Source organism: Aedes aegypti, chromosome 2 (assembly GCF_002204515.2).
Source record: "Aedes aegypti strain LVP_AGWG chromosome 2, AaegL5.0 Primary Assembly, whole genome shotgun sequence".
Classification (NCBI taxonomy): domain Eukaryota; kingdom Metazoa; phylum Arthropoda; class Insecta; order Diptera; family Culicidae; genus Aedes; species Aedes aegypti.
Genome location: NC_035108.1, coordinates 325,935,345 through 325,951,632, shown reverse-complemented (window position 1 = coordinate 325,951,632; position 16,288 = coordinate 325,935,345). Strand labels below are relative to the sequence as shown.

Here is a 16,288-nt window from a genome sequence, read left to right as displayed (position 1 = left end):
TCGGCAAGACCATGCTGAAGGTTGTGGGTTCCAAACACACAGGTCAAAGATATTTTTAAATTGGGCTCAGAATAACAATAAACTACAACAGGCTATGAACTAATTTACAATGACGTCACGCTGCTTCTTCCACCGGGAAGAACACCTTTTACTGCGGGCCGTGTTTACAAAAAATGAACGATTTCGTTGTGCATTCATCCACTTTATGTTCATCCGGTGAACATTCGTTGTCCGGGTGTTGATCCGGATGTCATTTTATGTAAACATTGCCCGCATTTAGAGCAGAAAAGAAAAAGAAATTCGAGGATAAAAGAAGATCGTGGATAAATCCATGTCTCTTTTAAAACGAATCGCTAGAAAGATGAAAAATAATAAAATCATTCATTGAATAGTTCGGGTGTTTTTCGACCTCCGATGGAGTAGCTCTGAGTACAAATTTTCCAGAGTGTTTGTAAAAGCTTTCGACTCAGTTGATGGCGATGTTGCAGTACAAAACCTAAAGCTTCCTGTGTGACTCGATAACGGGATGCTATCGAGTCCGTTTGTCACACGGGTCACACGCTCTACCGTTGTGTTGCTCCAGACATAACGGTACTTTTGGCTAGAGGTAAACAAATCTAAAACGTGCGTGGCGTGAATTGTTGCTCGTTTTCATTGCTTTTAATTTTTGATTGCATTTGATTCGGAGAGACCCGCGAAAGTAACAAGTTTAAAATCGTAATCAATGTTGTTTTAATTGCGTTCGAACAGTGTCGTCCGTATTTTAAACAGTGATCAGTGATGTTTTAGTCGGTTAATTAATAATTAATTCGCCAGTGGTAGTGTTTTTGTTAGCAGTGGCAAAAAGCTGAGTTATTTGCAAATGTGTCCGAAGTAGTTTTCGTCCCTACTGGTGCTACCGTCGTTGAAGGTGAGTAGTCCCTTAGGGCATCTTCAGCAACGTTACAAATCGTCTGGCGAGTTATATATGTTTTTAATCGCGGCATATAATACTCCGTCCTAATATATTGTATTAGACATAATGTCTAGGGCAACTAGGCGTAAAATGCGCCGTCGCCTGAAAACGCGCCCCCGCAATATCTCAATAGTTGAGTTACTCTAAGTTAAAAAGTTTGTCAGTGTAATTTGATCATTTTTCATATGATACAGTCGACTCTCCACATCTCGATGCTTCACATCTCGATATCTCTCTCTATGTCGACGATTTCTCCGGTCCCTTAATTCTGCATACATTTACCCTCTCCCACATCTCGATATCCTTCTTATCTCGATGTCTCCAAAGGGTGTCGACTACCTGGAAAAACCTGGAAAGCCAGGGAATTTCACTAGAGGGCAGGGAAAAATATTCAATACTACAACATCAAACAAGTTCATTGAGAAAACGTTTTTTTGCATATGAGAGTAAGCTGTACTTTACTACCTATACTTATTCTTAGAATCCAAAATTTTCTGAAATGAAAAGCATCAACAGTGCTCTCTGAACAATTTCTTCAAAGTTGGCGTAGTTTTCTTTATTATTATTTGGTTCTAAAGTTTCCTATCAAATCATTGTCTTCTCTTCAAAATCTTGAGGACAAAATTGAATCCACTTCATCAAATCAACCTTTACAAGTTTGCCCAAAATATCCAATTTAAACTGATAAAACAAAATATAAAGAACAACCAATGAATATTCTCGTATTTAGGCAAAGATGAAAACCGTATCTTAAAATTTCAAGAGCACAAATCTGTAAGACAGGATATTTTCCGAGTTTTTTTTTCTATCATGTCGTTTCTGGAAACAATAAAGATAATACTGCAAAGAGTTCTAATATTGATATTTGTCCATTTTGCTATCTGTTTCAATTTTGATTTTTCAATTTAAATTTTCCTGGATTTTATGAAAATATCGTGAATTCCAAGCGTTACTTCAAGATTTTACTCAGGAGCTTACTTACAGATATGTCTAGTTTGTTTTTTGTTCTAAGAATATACAGAAAGTTCTCCAAAAAATATGAAGATCATTATCTAAGATATCTTTGTGAATCCATAAAATCCATAGAAACAGAAATTTCAGGAATTTAATTTGAAGCAATCTGCTAGATAATCCTTTGGTAGTTTGTGAGATTACTTGAAGGTTAGTCGGATATCGTCGCTTAGATGGGCTAGATCGGACTCAAAACCGGTCGACTTGAAAGGTAAATTTAAATCCTTTTTTAATTGTTTGTAAGAACAATATGTGTTATTTCCGATCTCGTGCTTTTCTGTTTTTTACAAGCGGAAAATCTGCAAACAGATCCCCTGAGAAGGTAACTCAGGGAATGCGGGGATGACGCACCAACGACGACCCGCTAAAATCAGCCTATGCACTGTGCTTGAGCAATTCTTTTAGAATTCGGTGCGCATCGTACCTTCGTGCTGTGCGTACACGAATTCTCTCTGCTCTTGGAAGTTTTGTTTTAAACTACCTAAAGCAATAAAACAGTACTTTTCAGTGCTAAAATTAAAAACGGTACTTTCCAGTGCTACTAAAACAGCACTTTTCAGTACTATTTTTTTACTATTGATCCCTTTTCGATCCTTGTTTGGACCCGTTGGCGAAAGCTAGCGGTGGTAATCCTATTGGTTGCAACTGGAAACAACATGATTGCAACTACAAATTCACAACTTCCTTCCAAAAAACTGGGATTTAAAACTGTCACTAAACGTGGCAATAATGGAAGAAAGGACGTTTCTCCGGAACGCGAACTTTCTTCCAAGGGTGAAATGAATAATGTTGATAATTGTATCAAAATGAGCAATCAGTTCGATGCCTAAGACAAATTTTCCGAACACCAAATCGAAGCAGCCTCTAGCCCACGCTCTTTGATTCAAGTGAGGAAGCAAAGAGTGCCGCATATCGTGGTCAGTTGTTCCAATTAGGGGAATCAAGGTTTCCTTCCAAATCGCAAAGAAAGGAGACTGTCGCGTATGACGACAAAACTGAACGTTTGTTCAGAGTCGTCTTGAAAGGTCTCTCAAGTGACTCAAGTGACCTGAAGAGATCAAAAATTGAATAATTGATTTACTTGGATTTTCCCCAGTCCAAGTAATCATTATGAAAAAGAGAACCCAATTTGGCATTGTTCGGAAAAAGCTTTCTCAAGAATATTATTAAGTTCACTTTAACAAAAAAGAACCAAATAATATTGAAGCTTTAGAAAAAGCTAAACTTATGTTCGATGTCCGTGTGACATGGGAATATTTCCAGAAACCAGAGGAAGTTTCCAGAATCCCACTCAGTGCCGTCGGTGGAACAAAAATTGCCGCATGGATGCTAAATGCATGATTTGCGGAGGTTCTTCTCACGCCAAGGACGTCTATCCAATGAAGGAAGATACCACCAAGTTCATATGCTCTAATTGCGGGGGCAATCATAAGCCCAATTTTTGGGATTGCCCTACACGCAAGAGAGTCGTTGAGGCTCGTGCCAGGCAGATGAAAGATAATATCCGTTACGATAACGGTCGTTTCCGGAATTTGCCTGGTAGAGTATTGAGCAATGCTCATTTTTCAGTTAACTATCACTTGATTAGGAATCATACCCATCGGGAAGATCATTATCATGCTCATTCACAAACTAATTTTAATCCGTCGGGTAGCCGTTCGAATCTTTCAAATTCGAATGTATCTACCCACGGCACTATGGGCCAGAAACCAAAATTTCACGACAAAATTCCAAACACCTCCAAAATGAACAAAAATCTACATAAAAGTAATACAAACTTAAGAACGAAAAAGTCGTATTTGGGACGACTGAGATGCATCTTGAATTGAATTGTGAATATTTGTGAGGATTATGAATGTTTAGAAATATTTGTTATTTAAGGCATTATTAATTCAAATTTGCCTTTTCTTTTCATAATACAAAATACATAGTACATTTTCAAATATATGATTCATACATTACAAAATATTTTGAAGATACACTATAAAGTTTCTCAAAATAGTTGATAAATACCTGATAAATGTGGTCATAGTTGTCATAGTTATTTGGAATGTATTGACAACTTTATATATTCATTGGTTCTTCACAGTACATTTGCATTTAATTCATCATTTGCACTATTCAATTTAATAACGAATTATTTTCACTGTTCATAACCTATGATATAGTCATTAGAGTGATGCAAATTTTGAAATATTTACTACCCTATATTAAAACGATTTTATTTATGGTAAATAGCATCCTCCCAAAGTTTGAAGTGATTTGGAAGAAGTGTGACTGTGCACACGCCATTTGAAGTTTATATGGAGATTACTATGGAAAACGTCAATATTTTGTGTTCCGCCCTCTATCTCTTCGTCATAATATTTTATTTGTTTTATTTGTTTTATTGATTTAATTCATCTGACAACAACAGTCTACATGAATGTGGTTAATTGATAAAAAAAAACTAATAAACAAAGACAATCTACAGCACAAAACTACATTAAAAACAGTACATTACATTCTTCTTATTCTATTGCGGAACTTATATGAGGGCTCACCAAACTCAAACGCTGATTCCATCGAAGTAAACACTCTTATAATCGCCGTTAGAGGTTCGTGGTAGCCGTACGATGATTCCTTGGCTGTAGTAACGTGTAGCTCCTTAGAGTCCGTTGTGGAATGCGAAAGTTTAATTGCGATAATAATTTTCATTTAATCCATTCACCATTTATTATCTTTGCAACCAACGTTGCTTGTTGAATTTTCCTTCTTCGTTCCAATGTTTCCAAGCTTAGCAACAAACATCTGTTCGGGTAAGGCGGTAGGTTTACTGGGTCACGCCATGGAAGATTCCGTAAGGCTAGCCTCACGAATCTCTTCTGCACTCCTTCAAGGCGAAGGATCCAGGTAACCTCGTACGGACACCAGACCACAGAAGCATTTTCAATTATAGGCCTAACCAGTGAGCAGTACATGCCTTAAGGCAGTAAGGATCCTTGAAGTCTCGAGCTATCTTAGAAATAAAGCCAAGCTGTCTGTTAGCCTTCGCGGTGATTGATGAATAGTGTAGACGAAAATCGAGCTTCGGGTCCAGGAGTACTCCAAGGTCATTTACTCTATCAACTCTACGAAGCAAATTGCCATCGATGTAGTAGTTGTACAGTATTGGATCCTTTATACGATGGAATGTCATTACCACGCATTTTGGAATACTAACGATCAATTTATTCCGACGACACCAATCAACGAACAAATTTAGTAAACATTGAAGACGACGACAATCTTCTACCGTACGGACGATAAGGTAGAGTTTTAAATCATCAGCATATACAAGTTTGACTTTAGCTCCCAGTAATGCTGCAACATCGTTGAAATATAGCGTAAAAAGTAATGGTCCCAAATTACTACCCTGAGGTACAGTGAATCCAATTGCACGCGTAATGTTCTACCTGTCAGGTAAGAATGCAGCCAAGATGTGAGTGTTTCCGACGCTCCGAGTTTAGCGAGTTTACACAGTAGTATCCTATGATCGATCTTGTCGAAGGCAGCTTTCAAGTCAGTGTATATGACATCGACCTGAGTGTTCTGTTCCATTGCCGTGATACATGTACTAGTGAACTCCAGCAAGTTTGATACCACCGATCTACCAGGAATAAAACTATGCTGGTCTGTGGAGCCATAACTTTTAGAGGCCTTCAATACAGCGTCGCTCAGAATGATCTCGAATAACTTCGATGCAGCAGATAAACTTGTGATTCCTCGATAATTTTCACATCTCGACGATCGCCTGACTTGAACACCGGGAACATGAATGATTGCTTCCACAAGGCTGGAAAAATGCCCAGACCAAAAGATCGAGTGAAGATAGCAGCGAGAGATTTGGCTAAGACAACAGCGCAACGCCGGAAAATCACGGCAGGAATACCATCCGGACCGGAAGAGAATGAATTTTTCAACTTTCTGGACGCCGTTATAATCATTTCTTCTGTTACAACAAACGTAGACAAGTTTAACACATCTGACGGAAGATCACAAGCGGCAGACTCCATTTCAATATCGCTAGCTTCACACGTTTCAAACACAGATGCAAAGTGTTCAGCAAATAATTCACTCGCTTCAGCTGCGCAGGCAGCCACCCGATCTTCGAGCCGTATATTGATCGGAATGCTGGGGTTTTTGCGCTTAGAGTTTACAAAACTCCAAAAGGCACGTGGATTTCGTCGCAAATTCCGTTTGGCCCTAAGAACATGCGATTTATATAGCGCCGCATTTAACGTTGAATAGGCGGTACTCGTGCGCTTAAATTCCCACTTTGCATCTACCGTCTTACATCTCCGTAATCTTCGTTGAGCTGCGTTCTGTTTTCGTTTAAGTTTCCGAAGAGACGAAGTACTCCACGCAGGTGAAAAAGGTCGTCTTTTGAATGGCACATTTGATTCCAACCAATGTTTTACAACACTACAAAATTGCACTGTCATTTCATCAACATTCGATGACTCAATGATATCGTTCCAGTTCCGATCAGAAAGAAACTGTATAAGCGAAGCGTAATCGATTTTCCGATAATCAAATAGTCTAATTTGGGCATCTACTGAGCGAGAAGAAGGAGCAAGCAAGGAAGGTAGCGATAAAACCAGAGGAGGGTGGTGGGCGTCGGTTGGCAAAAGCGGTACTGCAGCTTCATCGATTACAGCTTCGCTCTCTACATTACAGAATACTAAATCAAGCGTACGTCCAAGCTCATTCTTGATAGTATTGCACTGATTAAGATTAAGAAAATCCATCCCGTCTAGAAGCGCAATACTGGCGGCATTCAGTGATGATGTTTCAGCAAGGTACACCTTATTATCTCTCTCTATCCATTGTAATCGAGGTTGATTATAATCACCGCAAACTATCACTTTGTCAACTTTATCAGTCAGTTCTTTAACGGAAGCGACATGGGCCTCCATAATTTCAACTTTTCGACTTTTATCCGGTGGTATATATACCGCGGCAAGACTGAGCCTGATACCCTTTTTGCTTGTCGAGACACAGACTTGTTCTAAATTGCTGCCATGTTCCACAGTTACAAGAGAACTGGGATAACATTGCGCGACGGCAATCAACACTCCACCAAAACTAGCTTTATCGCTATTACTTGAGTTGCGATCGCAACGGAAAACGTTGAAACTCGTACCGAATAGTTGAACGGAATTGATGCTCTCGTCTAGACCCGTTTCAGTCAAAAATATAATATCATACCCGCAATCAGCAGCAGCAAGAAACAACTCGTCAACTTTAGTTCGAAGTCCTCGCACATTTTGGTAGTAAGCCCAAAGTCGGTTGTCAGGTTTACCTGACGGAGATTTAAGGTTCGGCAGGTAACCACTGACCGGCGAAACGTTGGCCGGCTACAAAAAGGACGAGATTCAGGATCCGAGAAAGCTCCTATGTCATTGTACTTGCCTGAGCAAGCAGGTTGGGAGACCCCGTCACCGATTCCGAACACAGGAACGGAACGACTTGGACGGCCGGAACAACTTGCAGGAGATGGAAACCGGCATTGCTCAACTGTGTCGGATGGCTTGGGGGCTCCCATCGTGCTTTGTGATGTGCGTTCCGTTGTCGATGAGCGATGATGTAGTTTAGTAGAAGGAACTCAGTGCGCATCGTACCTTCGTGCTGTGCGTACACGAATTCTCTCTGCTCTTGGAAGTTTTCTTAAAAACTACCTAAAGCAATAAAACAGTACTTTTCAGTGCAACATAAACAGTACTTTTCAGTGCTAAAATTAAAAACGGTACTTTTCAGTGCTACTAAAACAGTACTTTTCAGTATTATTTTCTACTACTGATCCCTTTACGATCCTTGTTAGGACCCGTGGCTTCGATTTTTCGTTGGACCCGTTGGCGAAAGCTAGCGGTGGTAATCCTTCTTGGATACCGTCTTGGGAAAAAACCTCTCGAAGGTCACGTTCTTCTTCTTTCTGGCGCTTACGTCCCCACTGGGACAGAGCCTGCTTCTCAGCTTAGTGTTCTTATGAGCACTTCCACAGTTATTAACTGAGAGCTTCCTTTGCCGATTGACCATTTTTGCATATGTATATCGTGTGGCAGGTACGAAGATACTCTATGCCCTGGTAAGTCAAGAAAATTTCCAACCCGAAAAGATCCTCGACCGGTGGGATTCGAACCCACGACCCTCAGCATGGTCATGCTGAAAAGCTGCGCGTTTACCGCTACGGCTATCTGGGTCCCATAGGTCACGTCTTCTTTCGTTTATTAATTAAACATGGTATCAACAACAAACAAAAGGAAGGGTGAATCTCTGAATTCACTACTTCCTTCCAAAAAAGTGGGATTTAAAACTGTCACTACACGTGGCAAGAATGGAAGAAAGGACGTTTCCCCGGAATGCGAACTTTCTTCCAAGGGTGAAATGAATAATTGTATCGAAATGAGCAATCAGTTCGATGCTCTAGACAAATTTTCCGAACACCAAATCGAAGCAGCCAGGCTCTTTGATTCAAGTGAGGAAGCAAAGAGTGCCGCCTATCGTGGTCAGTTGTTCCGAATTTGGGGGATTTAGGCAGGAGATCTTGAACTCCATTAGGGGAATCAAGGTTTCCTTCCAAATCGCAAAGAAAGGAGACTGTCGCGTTTTGCCGGAAACTCTTAAAGATCGCGAACTTCTTCTCAGACATCTTGAAGAGAAGAAGCACAAATTTTTTACTTATGACGACAAAACTGAACGTTTGTTCAAAGTTGTCCTGAAAGGTCTCTCAAGTGACTATAAATCACCAGAAGAGATCAAAAATGGAATAAATGATTTACTTGGATTTTCCCCAGTCCAAGTAATCATTATGAAAAAGAGAACCCAATATGGCATTGGTCGAAAAGGGCTTTCTCAAGAATTTTATTTAGTTCACTTTAACAAAAAAGAACTTATTATTTAGTTAAAGCTTTAGAAAAAGCAAAACTTTTGTTTAATGTCCGTGTGACATGGGAACATTTCCAGAAACCTGGAGGAAATTACCTGAACCCCACTCAGTGCCGTCGGTGCCAAAAGTGGGGTCATGGTACACGAAATTGTCGCATGGATGCTAAATGCATGATTTGCGGAGGTTCTTCTCACGCCAAAAACGTCTGTCCAGTGAAGAAAGATACCACCAAGTTCATATGCTCTAATTGCGGGGCTAACCATAAGTCCAATTTTTGGAATTGCCCTTCACGCAAAAGGGTCATTGAGGCTCGTGCCAAGCATATGAAAGATAATATCCGTTGCGATAACGGTCGTTTCCGGAATTTGCCTGGTAGAGTATCGAACAATGCTCATTTTTCAGTTAACAATTGCTTGATCATGAATCATACCCATCAGGAAGATCATAATCATGCTCATTCACAAACAAATTTTAATCCGTCGGGTGGCCGTTCGAATCTTTCAATTTCGAATGTATCTACCCACGGTAAATCCTTTGCCGATATCGTAGCAGGAAATTCCCTGTTCGATCCATTCTACTTGTTTCAAATCAAATGGAAAAAAAAACCCTACCGCCACAGGTAACTCCGCTTCTTCGTCTACCGGAAATTCTAATGGGAAATCACATGACATGTCTGCTTCTGATTTTAATTTTCTAACTGAACAATTGAATCTAATGATTGATGCAATGTTCAAAGCCACCGCTATGACTGAAGCAGTCCAAGTAGGTGTAAAATTTACAAATCAAATTGTTATTGGATTACGTTTTTCTAATGGATCCAAATAATAATTTAAATATTTTAAATTGGAATGCTCATTCTCTGAATGGTAAAGAGGACGAGCTGTTTAATTTTCTTACGGTTAATAACGTGCATATAGCAGTTCTTACCGAAACGTATTTAAAACCTGGATCTAAACTCAAAAGAGATCCTAACTTTTTTGTTTATCGTAATGATCGACTTGATGGGGCATGTGGGGGAGTTGCATTCATCATTCATAGGCGTATAAAACATCAACTGTTTTCATCATTTGAAACTAATGTTTTTGAAACTTTAGGTGTTTCTGATGAAACACAGTTTGGTAAATATACTTTCATAGCTGTCTATTTGTCTTTTCAATGCTCTGGACAGCAAGTTACTTTGCTCCAAACTGACTTGCGAAAATTGACTCGCAATAAGTCAAATTTTTTTGTCATTGGTGACTTTAATGCCAAACATCGGTCATGGAATAATTCTCAAAGTAATTCCAACGGCAGAATTTTATTTGATGAGTGCTCTTCAGGATGTTTCTCAATTCAATACCCTGATAGCCCTACATGTTTTTCCTCTTCTAGAAATCCATCTACGATTGATTTGGTCTTAGCCGACTCTAGTCATCTTTGTAGCCAACTGATTACTCATGCTGATTTTGATTCTGATCATGTCCCTGTTACATTTCAAATATCCCAAGAAGCGATTCTCAATCCTATCAGCTCAACTTTCAATTATTTACGAGCCGACTGGAATATATATAAAACGTATGTTGACTCTAATCTTGATGTTAACATTTCTTTAGAAATTAAACTTGATATTGACAATGCTCTTGAAACTTTAACAAATTCCATTGTTGAAGCGCGGAGCATTTCAATTCCAAAATGTGAAGTAAAATTTGAATCCGTGATTATAGACGATGATCTTAAACTCTTGATCCGTCTTAAAAACGTAAGGAGAAGGCAATTTCAACGCACTCGCGATCCTGCTATGAAAATTATATGGCAGGATTTGCAGAAAGAAATCAAGAAACGTTTTGCTCAATTAAGAAACAAAAATTTTGAAAATAAAATTTCTCAATTGGACCCTGGCTCTAAGCCCTTTTGGAAATTATCTAAAACCTTGAAAAAACCTCAGAAGCCAATACCGGCATTGAAAGAGGAAAAAAAATTATTACTAACTAATTGCGAAAAAGCTCAAAAACTTGCTATGCAGTTTGAAAGTGCGCACAATTTTAATTTAGGACTTACTAGTCCAATTGAAAATGAAGTTACTCAGGAGTTCGAAAATATTCTCAATCAAGAGATCCACTGGAAGATCCCAGATCCCACTGGAAGCATTAACGTGTCAGTGTCTCTTTTTTTAGATCGTTTTCAAAAATGCCTGGTAGACTGATTTGGAAGAAGTAAGAACTATTATTAAAAAAATCAAAAATATGAAAGCTCCTGGCGATGATGGAATTTTCTACATCCTCATCAAGAAACTTCCAGAAAGTAGCTTATCATTTTTAGTTGATATATTTAACAAATGTTTTCAATTAGCATATTTTCCTGGCAAATGGAAAAATGCTAAGGTTGTTCCAATTTTAAAACAAGACAAAAATCCTGCAGAAGCTTCTAGCTATCGTCCAATCAGTTTGGTTTCCTCCATCAGCAAACTTTTTGAAAAGGTCATTTTGAACAGAATGATGGCCCACATCAACGAAAATTCAATTTCTGCCAATGAACAGTTCGGATTCCGCCATGGACATTCGACCCCTCATCAACTCTTACATGTAACAAATTTTATTCGTTCCAACAAATCTGAAGGCTATTTTACTGATCATGCTCTTCTAGGCATAGAAATAGCATTCGACAGTGTTTGGCATGAAGGTTTGATTGCAAAATTAAAAAGAACCTTTAGTTCTCCAAAATACATTGTTAGAAAAATTCAAAGTTATCTCTCAAACCGTACACTTCAGATTAAATATCAGAAATCCAGGTCTGAAGAACTTCCTGAGCTGGTGTTCCTCAAGGCAGCATTTTGGGACCAATTTTATACAATATTTTCACATCTGACTTACCTGAGTTACCTCAGGGATGTCAAAAATCCTTGTTTGCGGATGACACAGGCCTCTCCGCCAAAGAACGAAGCCTGCGTGTCATCTGTAGTCGATTGCAAAAAAGTTTGGATATGTTTTTCTTCATACTTGCAAAAATGGAAGATTTCATCTAATGCTTCCAAAACTCAAATAATAATATTCCCACATAGACTAAAAGCTCTTTATTTGAAATCTTCAAATAGAAATGTTGTCACGTTGAGAGGGGTTCCAATAAATTGGTCAGACGAGGTTAAGTATCAAAAATCACATTGAGGGCAGAATTCGAAATAAAATTTTGAAAATGATTCTGAAGCTTCTTCACTAGTATAGTTTGTTTTGTTTGTTTGTTTATTACCGACACTTTACACCAGTGTGGTGCATTCGTGTCCGATTGAATTTAGATTGACAATATAATTCATTTCTATTAATTAGTTATTCTATCGACAAATTCAATTATATTGTACCATGAGTTTTCATAGAATATCCAATGTTGAAACATTGGAACAGATGTCAAATAAAATAATTAATAATTTCAGGCAAAAATCGTTACAATCTATCTTCTATTGCATTATATATTTAGGTTAAGTAAATTGAAAACATGTTTTTTTACCAACCTGTAAAAAATCTGAACAGCTACGGCAAATGAAATGTAATATGTTGTTAACAAAATGTTACTAAAATCTTAAATTTGTTTTACCAAATTAGGACTAATAACACAGAACACCTAGATATAAGAAATGTATGTAGTGTTTGCAATGATACTTATAAAGAAATCAAAAAAAAACTAGAAGTGCTTATAAGAACACTAAGCTGAGAAGCAGGCTCTGTCCCAGTGAGGACGTAATGCCAAGAAGAAGAAGACAGCAGAATATTTTGTAAACGGCATTTAGAATGGTGATCATTTGAAAGTTCTCACACTTCAACCATACACGATTTTGATCTTCTGTTCCTGCATTTGTCCCATTGTACGTTACTCTAAGAGAACGTTGCTTCTCACAGTCATCATTGATATTCTAGCGAAGCTTTCCCTCGGAGAATGAGTTCGCATCCATTGATACAGGCTACTAGGCATAACAGCCATTCTCCAACCAAGCGTACAAAGAACCCTGACAGGAGCGGAGGTACCACGTGGTCGGAACGGGTTATTTTACTACAATCACCCAACCAATACTATCGCAAACTGGTCCACTCTGGGGAGCGGTGAGTGTCAAAGGACTTCAATGCCTACACTCAATACTTACTGCATTTTGTCGGTGGGAGTATAAGACTCAGTTTTATGAGGTGCATGATGGAATGTGTTGTATCGTACTTAATGCCATGCTTTGTGATGCGACGAAAACAAAAACAAAAACTGGGTGAATGGAGTAAAAATGAGTGCCATCATCGCTATTAATGCAAGCATCGGATGCTGCTCGGATATCTCCCAGAAAGGCGCAATCCAGAGAGCATGCGTCCCTAATTCTGTATAGTTCGCAAAGACATTATTAGGAATTGCATGCTGCAAGAATGCTTACACCAAATTCAAATCTAAAAGTTATACGACAAACGTTGAGTATTATTTGTATTCTACAAAGCAGACAGTCGTATCCTACACTTGGCACTTTAAATCCATTTTCCATTGGGACTTTTCAAAAATTATTAGCTTATAATTGGTCACCACAATATTAGTGCATTTTATTGCCAAGTTTCAGACATTTTGTTCGAGAAAAAAAAAAACAAAATAGGTGTCCTAGTAGTTTTTCAACTTCAATTATTACAGTTTTTCCAAAAATTCAAAACTTTCTACGCAGCTCTTTTTACCGTATAGGGTTGGTAGCAGAGGGATCTTTTCAGAAACATGGACACTTTTTTAATGCAAATATCTAGAAGGTTTTTTTTAATCAAAATGGTTTCTAAAGTCACTTTTCTCTTCATGCTGCGAATCATGGTACAATAGTCTAGATGTTCCAGAGAGGAACTTCACATATTCTGAGAGGAAAAACTTCAAGAATTCTTCTATAAATTTCCTTCTGCAGTACATTCAAAGACTCCTCCTAGCATCCCTCCAAAAATTCCTCTTGAGGTTTTCAAGAGATATCTAGAGTTATCTCTCCTCCAGAACTCGTTCCAGGAAATCCAACGCAACATCTTCCAGTAATTTTCATAGAGATTACTCTAAAAAATTTCCTAGAAACTATTCCGGGATTTTCTCGAGAGATTTTTCCACTAATTCTTCCAACGATTCCTACAATTGTTACTCTAGCAGATCTTTCAAAGATGGATAGAGGAGTGCTTCTAAGAAAATCTTCGAAGGTTTAATCTACAGTTTTTAGACAAATTGGTTTAGGTATTTCTCCAGGAAGCTGTACAAGAATTCCATCAGGAGTTTGTACGTCTTTTTTCAGCCATCGCACTGTGGTGATAGATTTTATCAATTTTGTCAATTAATTTTCTTCAAAATAACGATCTACACATTTGGTTATTAATGGCTCTTAGGGCTAGATCATAATTAATACGAGAATTATAGGCTTTTCACGTGTCTTAAACATCAAATAATGTGTCTCCAGAAAATTAGTGATTGCTTAATCTGTTGCCGCTCTCAGAAATGTTCCAGCACATGTAACAATTTTGTTCTACAGTTCGTCAAAGTGTTAGAACAATGGTTCTCAACCTATTCGAAGCTGCGACCCCCTATGAAGTTTAACAAACATTACGCGGAACTTTGAAAGTGGATGATAACGAAGCGACAGTTATGGAAACCTTTCGAGAGTCACCCTAAAAGATTTTCACAAATGTTTAAAAGATTGGGTATATCCAAAAATTTCACTAGAATCCGCGAAGTTCTCGCCAAGAAATTTTCCTTAGATAGGTAAGTAATCCACCAAGCTTTCCCGCTTCAAGCTGCTTTCAGTATTTTAAGAAACTTTTCTAATGGGCTTTTTATACGAGACGAACTAGCCAAGGGCTGAAAGAATACGGTTTAAAAAGCCCGAGCGGGCATGTTTTTTTTCGTTGCGTCGCCGGTTTTGTTTTTTTTCGGTTTTCACATTTGCCGGGCAGTGCGATTTCAAAAGTCCGTTGTTTCGTTCATGAACTCCTCTTAAAATATCTTCAGGGACTCTCTCAGAGATTTTTCCAGGAATTCTTTCGAAGATTCCTCCATACATTTTACCAGAAATTTCTCCAAGATAAATTCTACCGTAATCCCCATAGAGATTTCTCCAGGAATTTCCCTAGCGGTTTTTTTTCTGAGATACCTCCAGGAAGAAATTTTGTACGCTACTCGTGCAGGAATTTTGCCAGAAGTTCCACCAGAGATTCCTCCAAGGATTATTCCAGGCATTTTGCAGGGATATTTCTAGAGGGATTTCCCTAACGATTTCGCCAGAAGCTTCTGGAGGAGTTTCTGCCAGAATGCCTACAGTGATTCCTCCATAGCTTTCTCCAGTAAAATCTTTACTAGGATTTCTCCAGATTTTTTTCCCAAGATTCCTCAGGGAATTTTTTCAGAAAATATTGCAGAGATTGCTTCTAAGACTCCTCCAGAAATTCCTCCAATGATTCTTCAAGCGATTTCTCATGAAATTCCTACAAAAAAGTCTTCGAGACACTACTAGAATCACAGAACATGATTATTACATAGGTATTTTAACAAAAGCTGTTAAAAACAACAGAAAATTAACGATTTTTTCAAGGATTATTCAAGATAGTTCACCAGTGATTTCTCCATAAATTTCCTCTGGTAGCTTTTTTTTTTATTCTTCTAGAAATCATTTCGCCAGGAATCGCTTCAGAAATGCTTCCGGAGATTCCACCAGAAATTCATGAATTCTTATAGGGTTTCCTCAAAAGTTTCCTATAGGAATTCTCCCAGGGATACCTCCCGGAAAATCGCTACATGAATTATTCTAAGGATTTCTTCAGGTAATCGTCCAGGGATTCCCTTTAAAATTTCTACAGAAACTCGTTTTAGGCCTGCAAAGATTTCTTCAAGAATTCCTTTAGAAATTCCTACAGAGATTCGCCCATTATTTCCTCCAGGGATTACATTAAAATGAATAAGAACTTTTCTAGGATTTCACCACGATTTAAAAAAACAAACGCTCTAGGACCTCCTTTCCTGAAAAAACTCTGGAACTGACAATTCTGGATAAGTTCCCGAAGGGATTCATGGAGCAATTCCTTGAAGAACTCTAGAAAGAATCTAGAGGAATCATCGTTTAAAGTCCTGGAAGAATCCCTGGCAAAATTCGTACAGGAATTGAAGAAATTCCTGGTACATCAAATAGGCTTTTCGGCCACACAGTCTCTATTTTCTTCAACGGTTTTTTTTACCGTGTAGATGAAAAGCGCATTTCAATAAAATAAGTAGTCGATTCTCTACCAGCTCATCTCTAGAACAATTTCTAGAGGAAAGCATATAGAGATTTTGCTGAAGCAATCCTTGAAGATAAAGCTGAAGAAATCTCTACATGAGATTTCCTAGAGAAATCCCTGAAGGAGTCTCTGGAGAAACTCCTGTAGGAGTCTTTGAAGGACTCCTTGAAGCATCCTTGGAAAAATCCCTGG

At 38.3% G+C, this 16,288-nt stretch overlaps 1 protein-coding gene across 1 annotated transcript in view; it reads left to right on the top strand.

The window, feature by feature from the left end:
- The first annotated feature begins 682 nt into the window (after positions 1–682).
- The window catches only part of LOC5568245 (ELAV-like protein 4), a 162,355-nt gene continuing 146,749 nt past the window's right edge, over positions 683–16,288 (top strand). The window contains exons 1-2 of the mRNA XM_021845879.1: positions 683–910; positions 5,425–5,426. The gene's annotated coding sequence lies outside the window, so the exon portion shown is untranslated. The remainder of the gene's footprint in view (positions 911–5,424; positions 5,427–16,288) is intronic.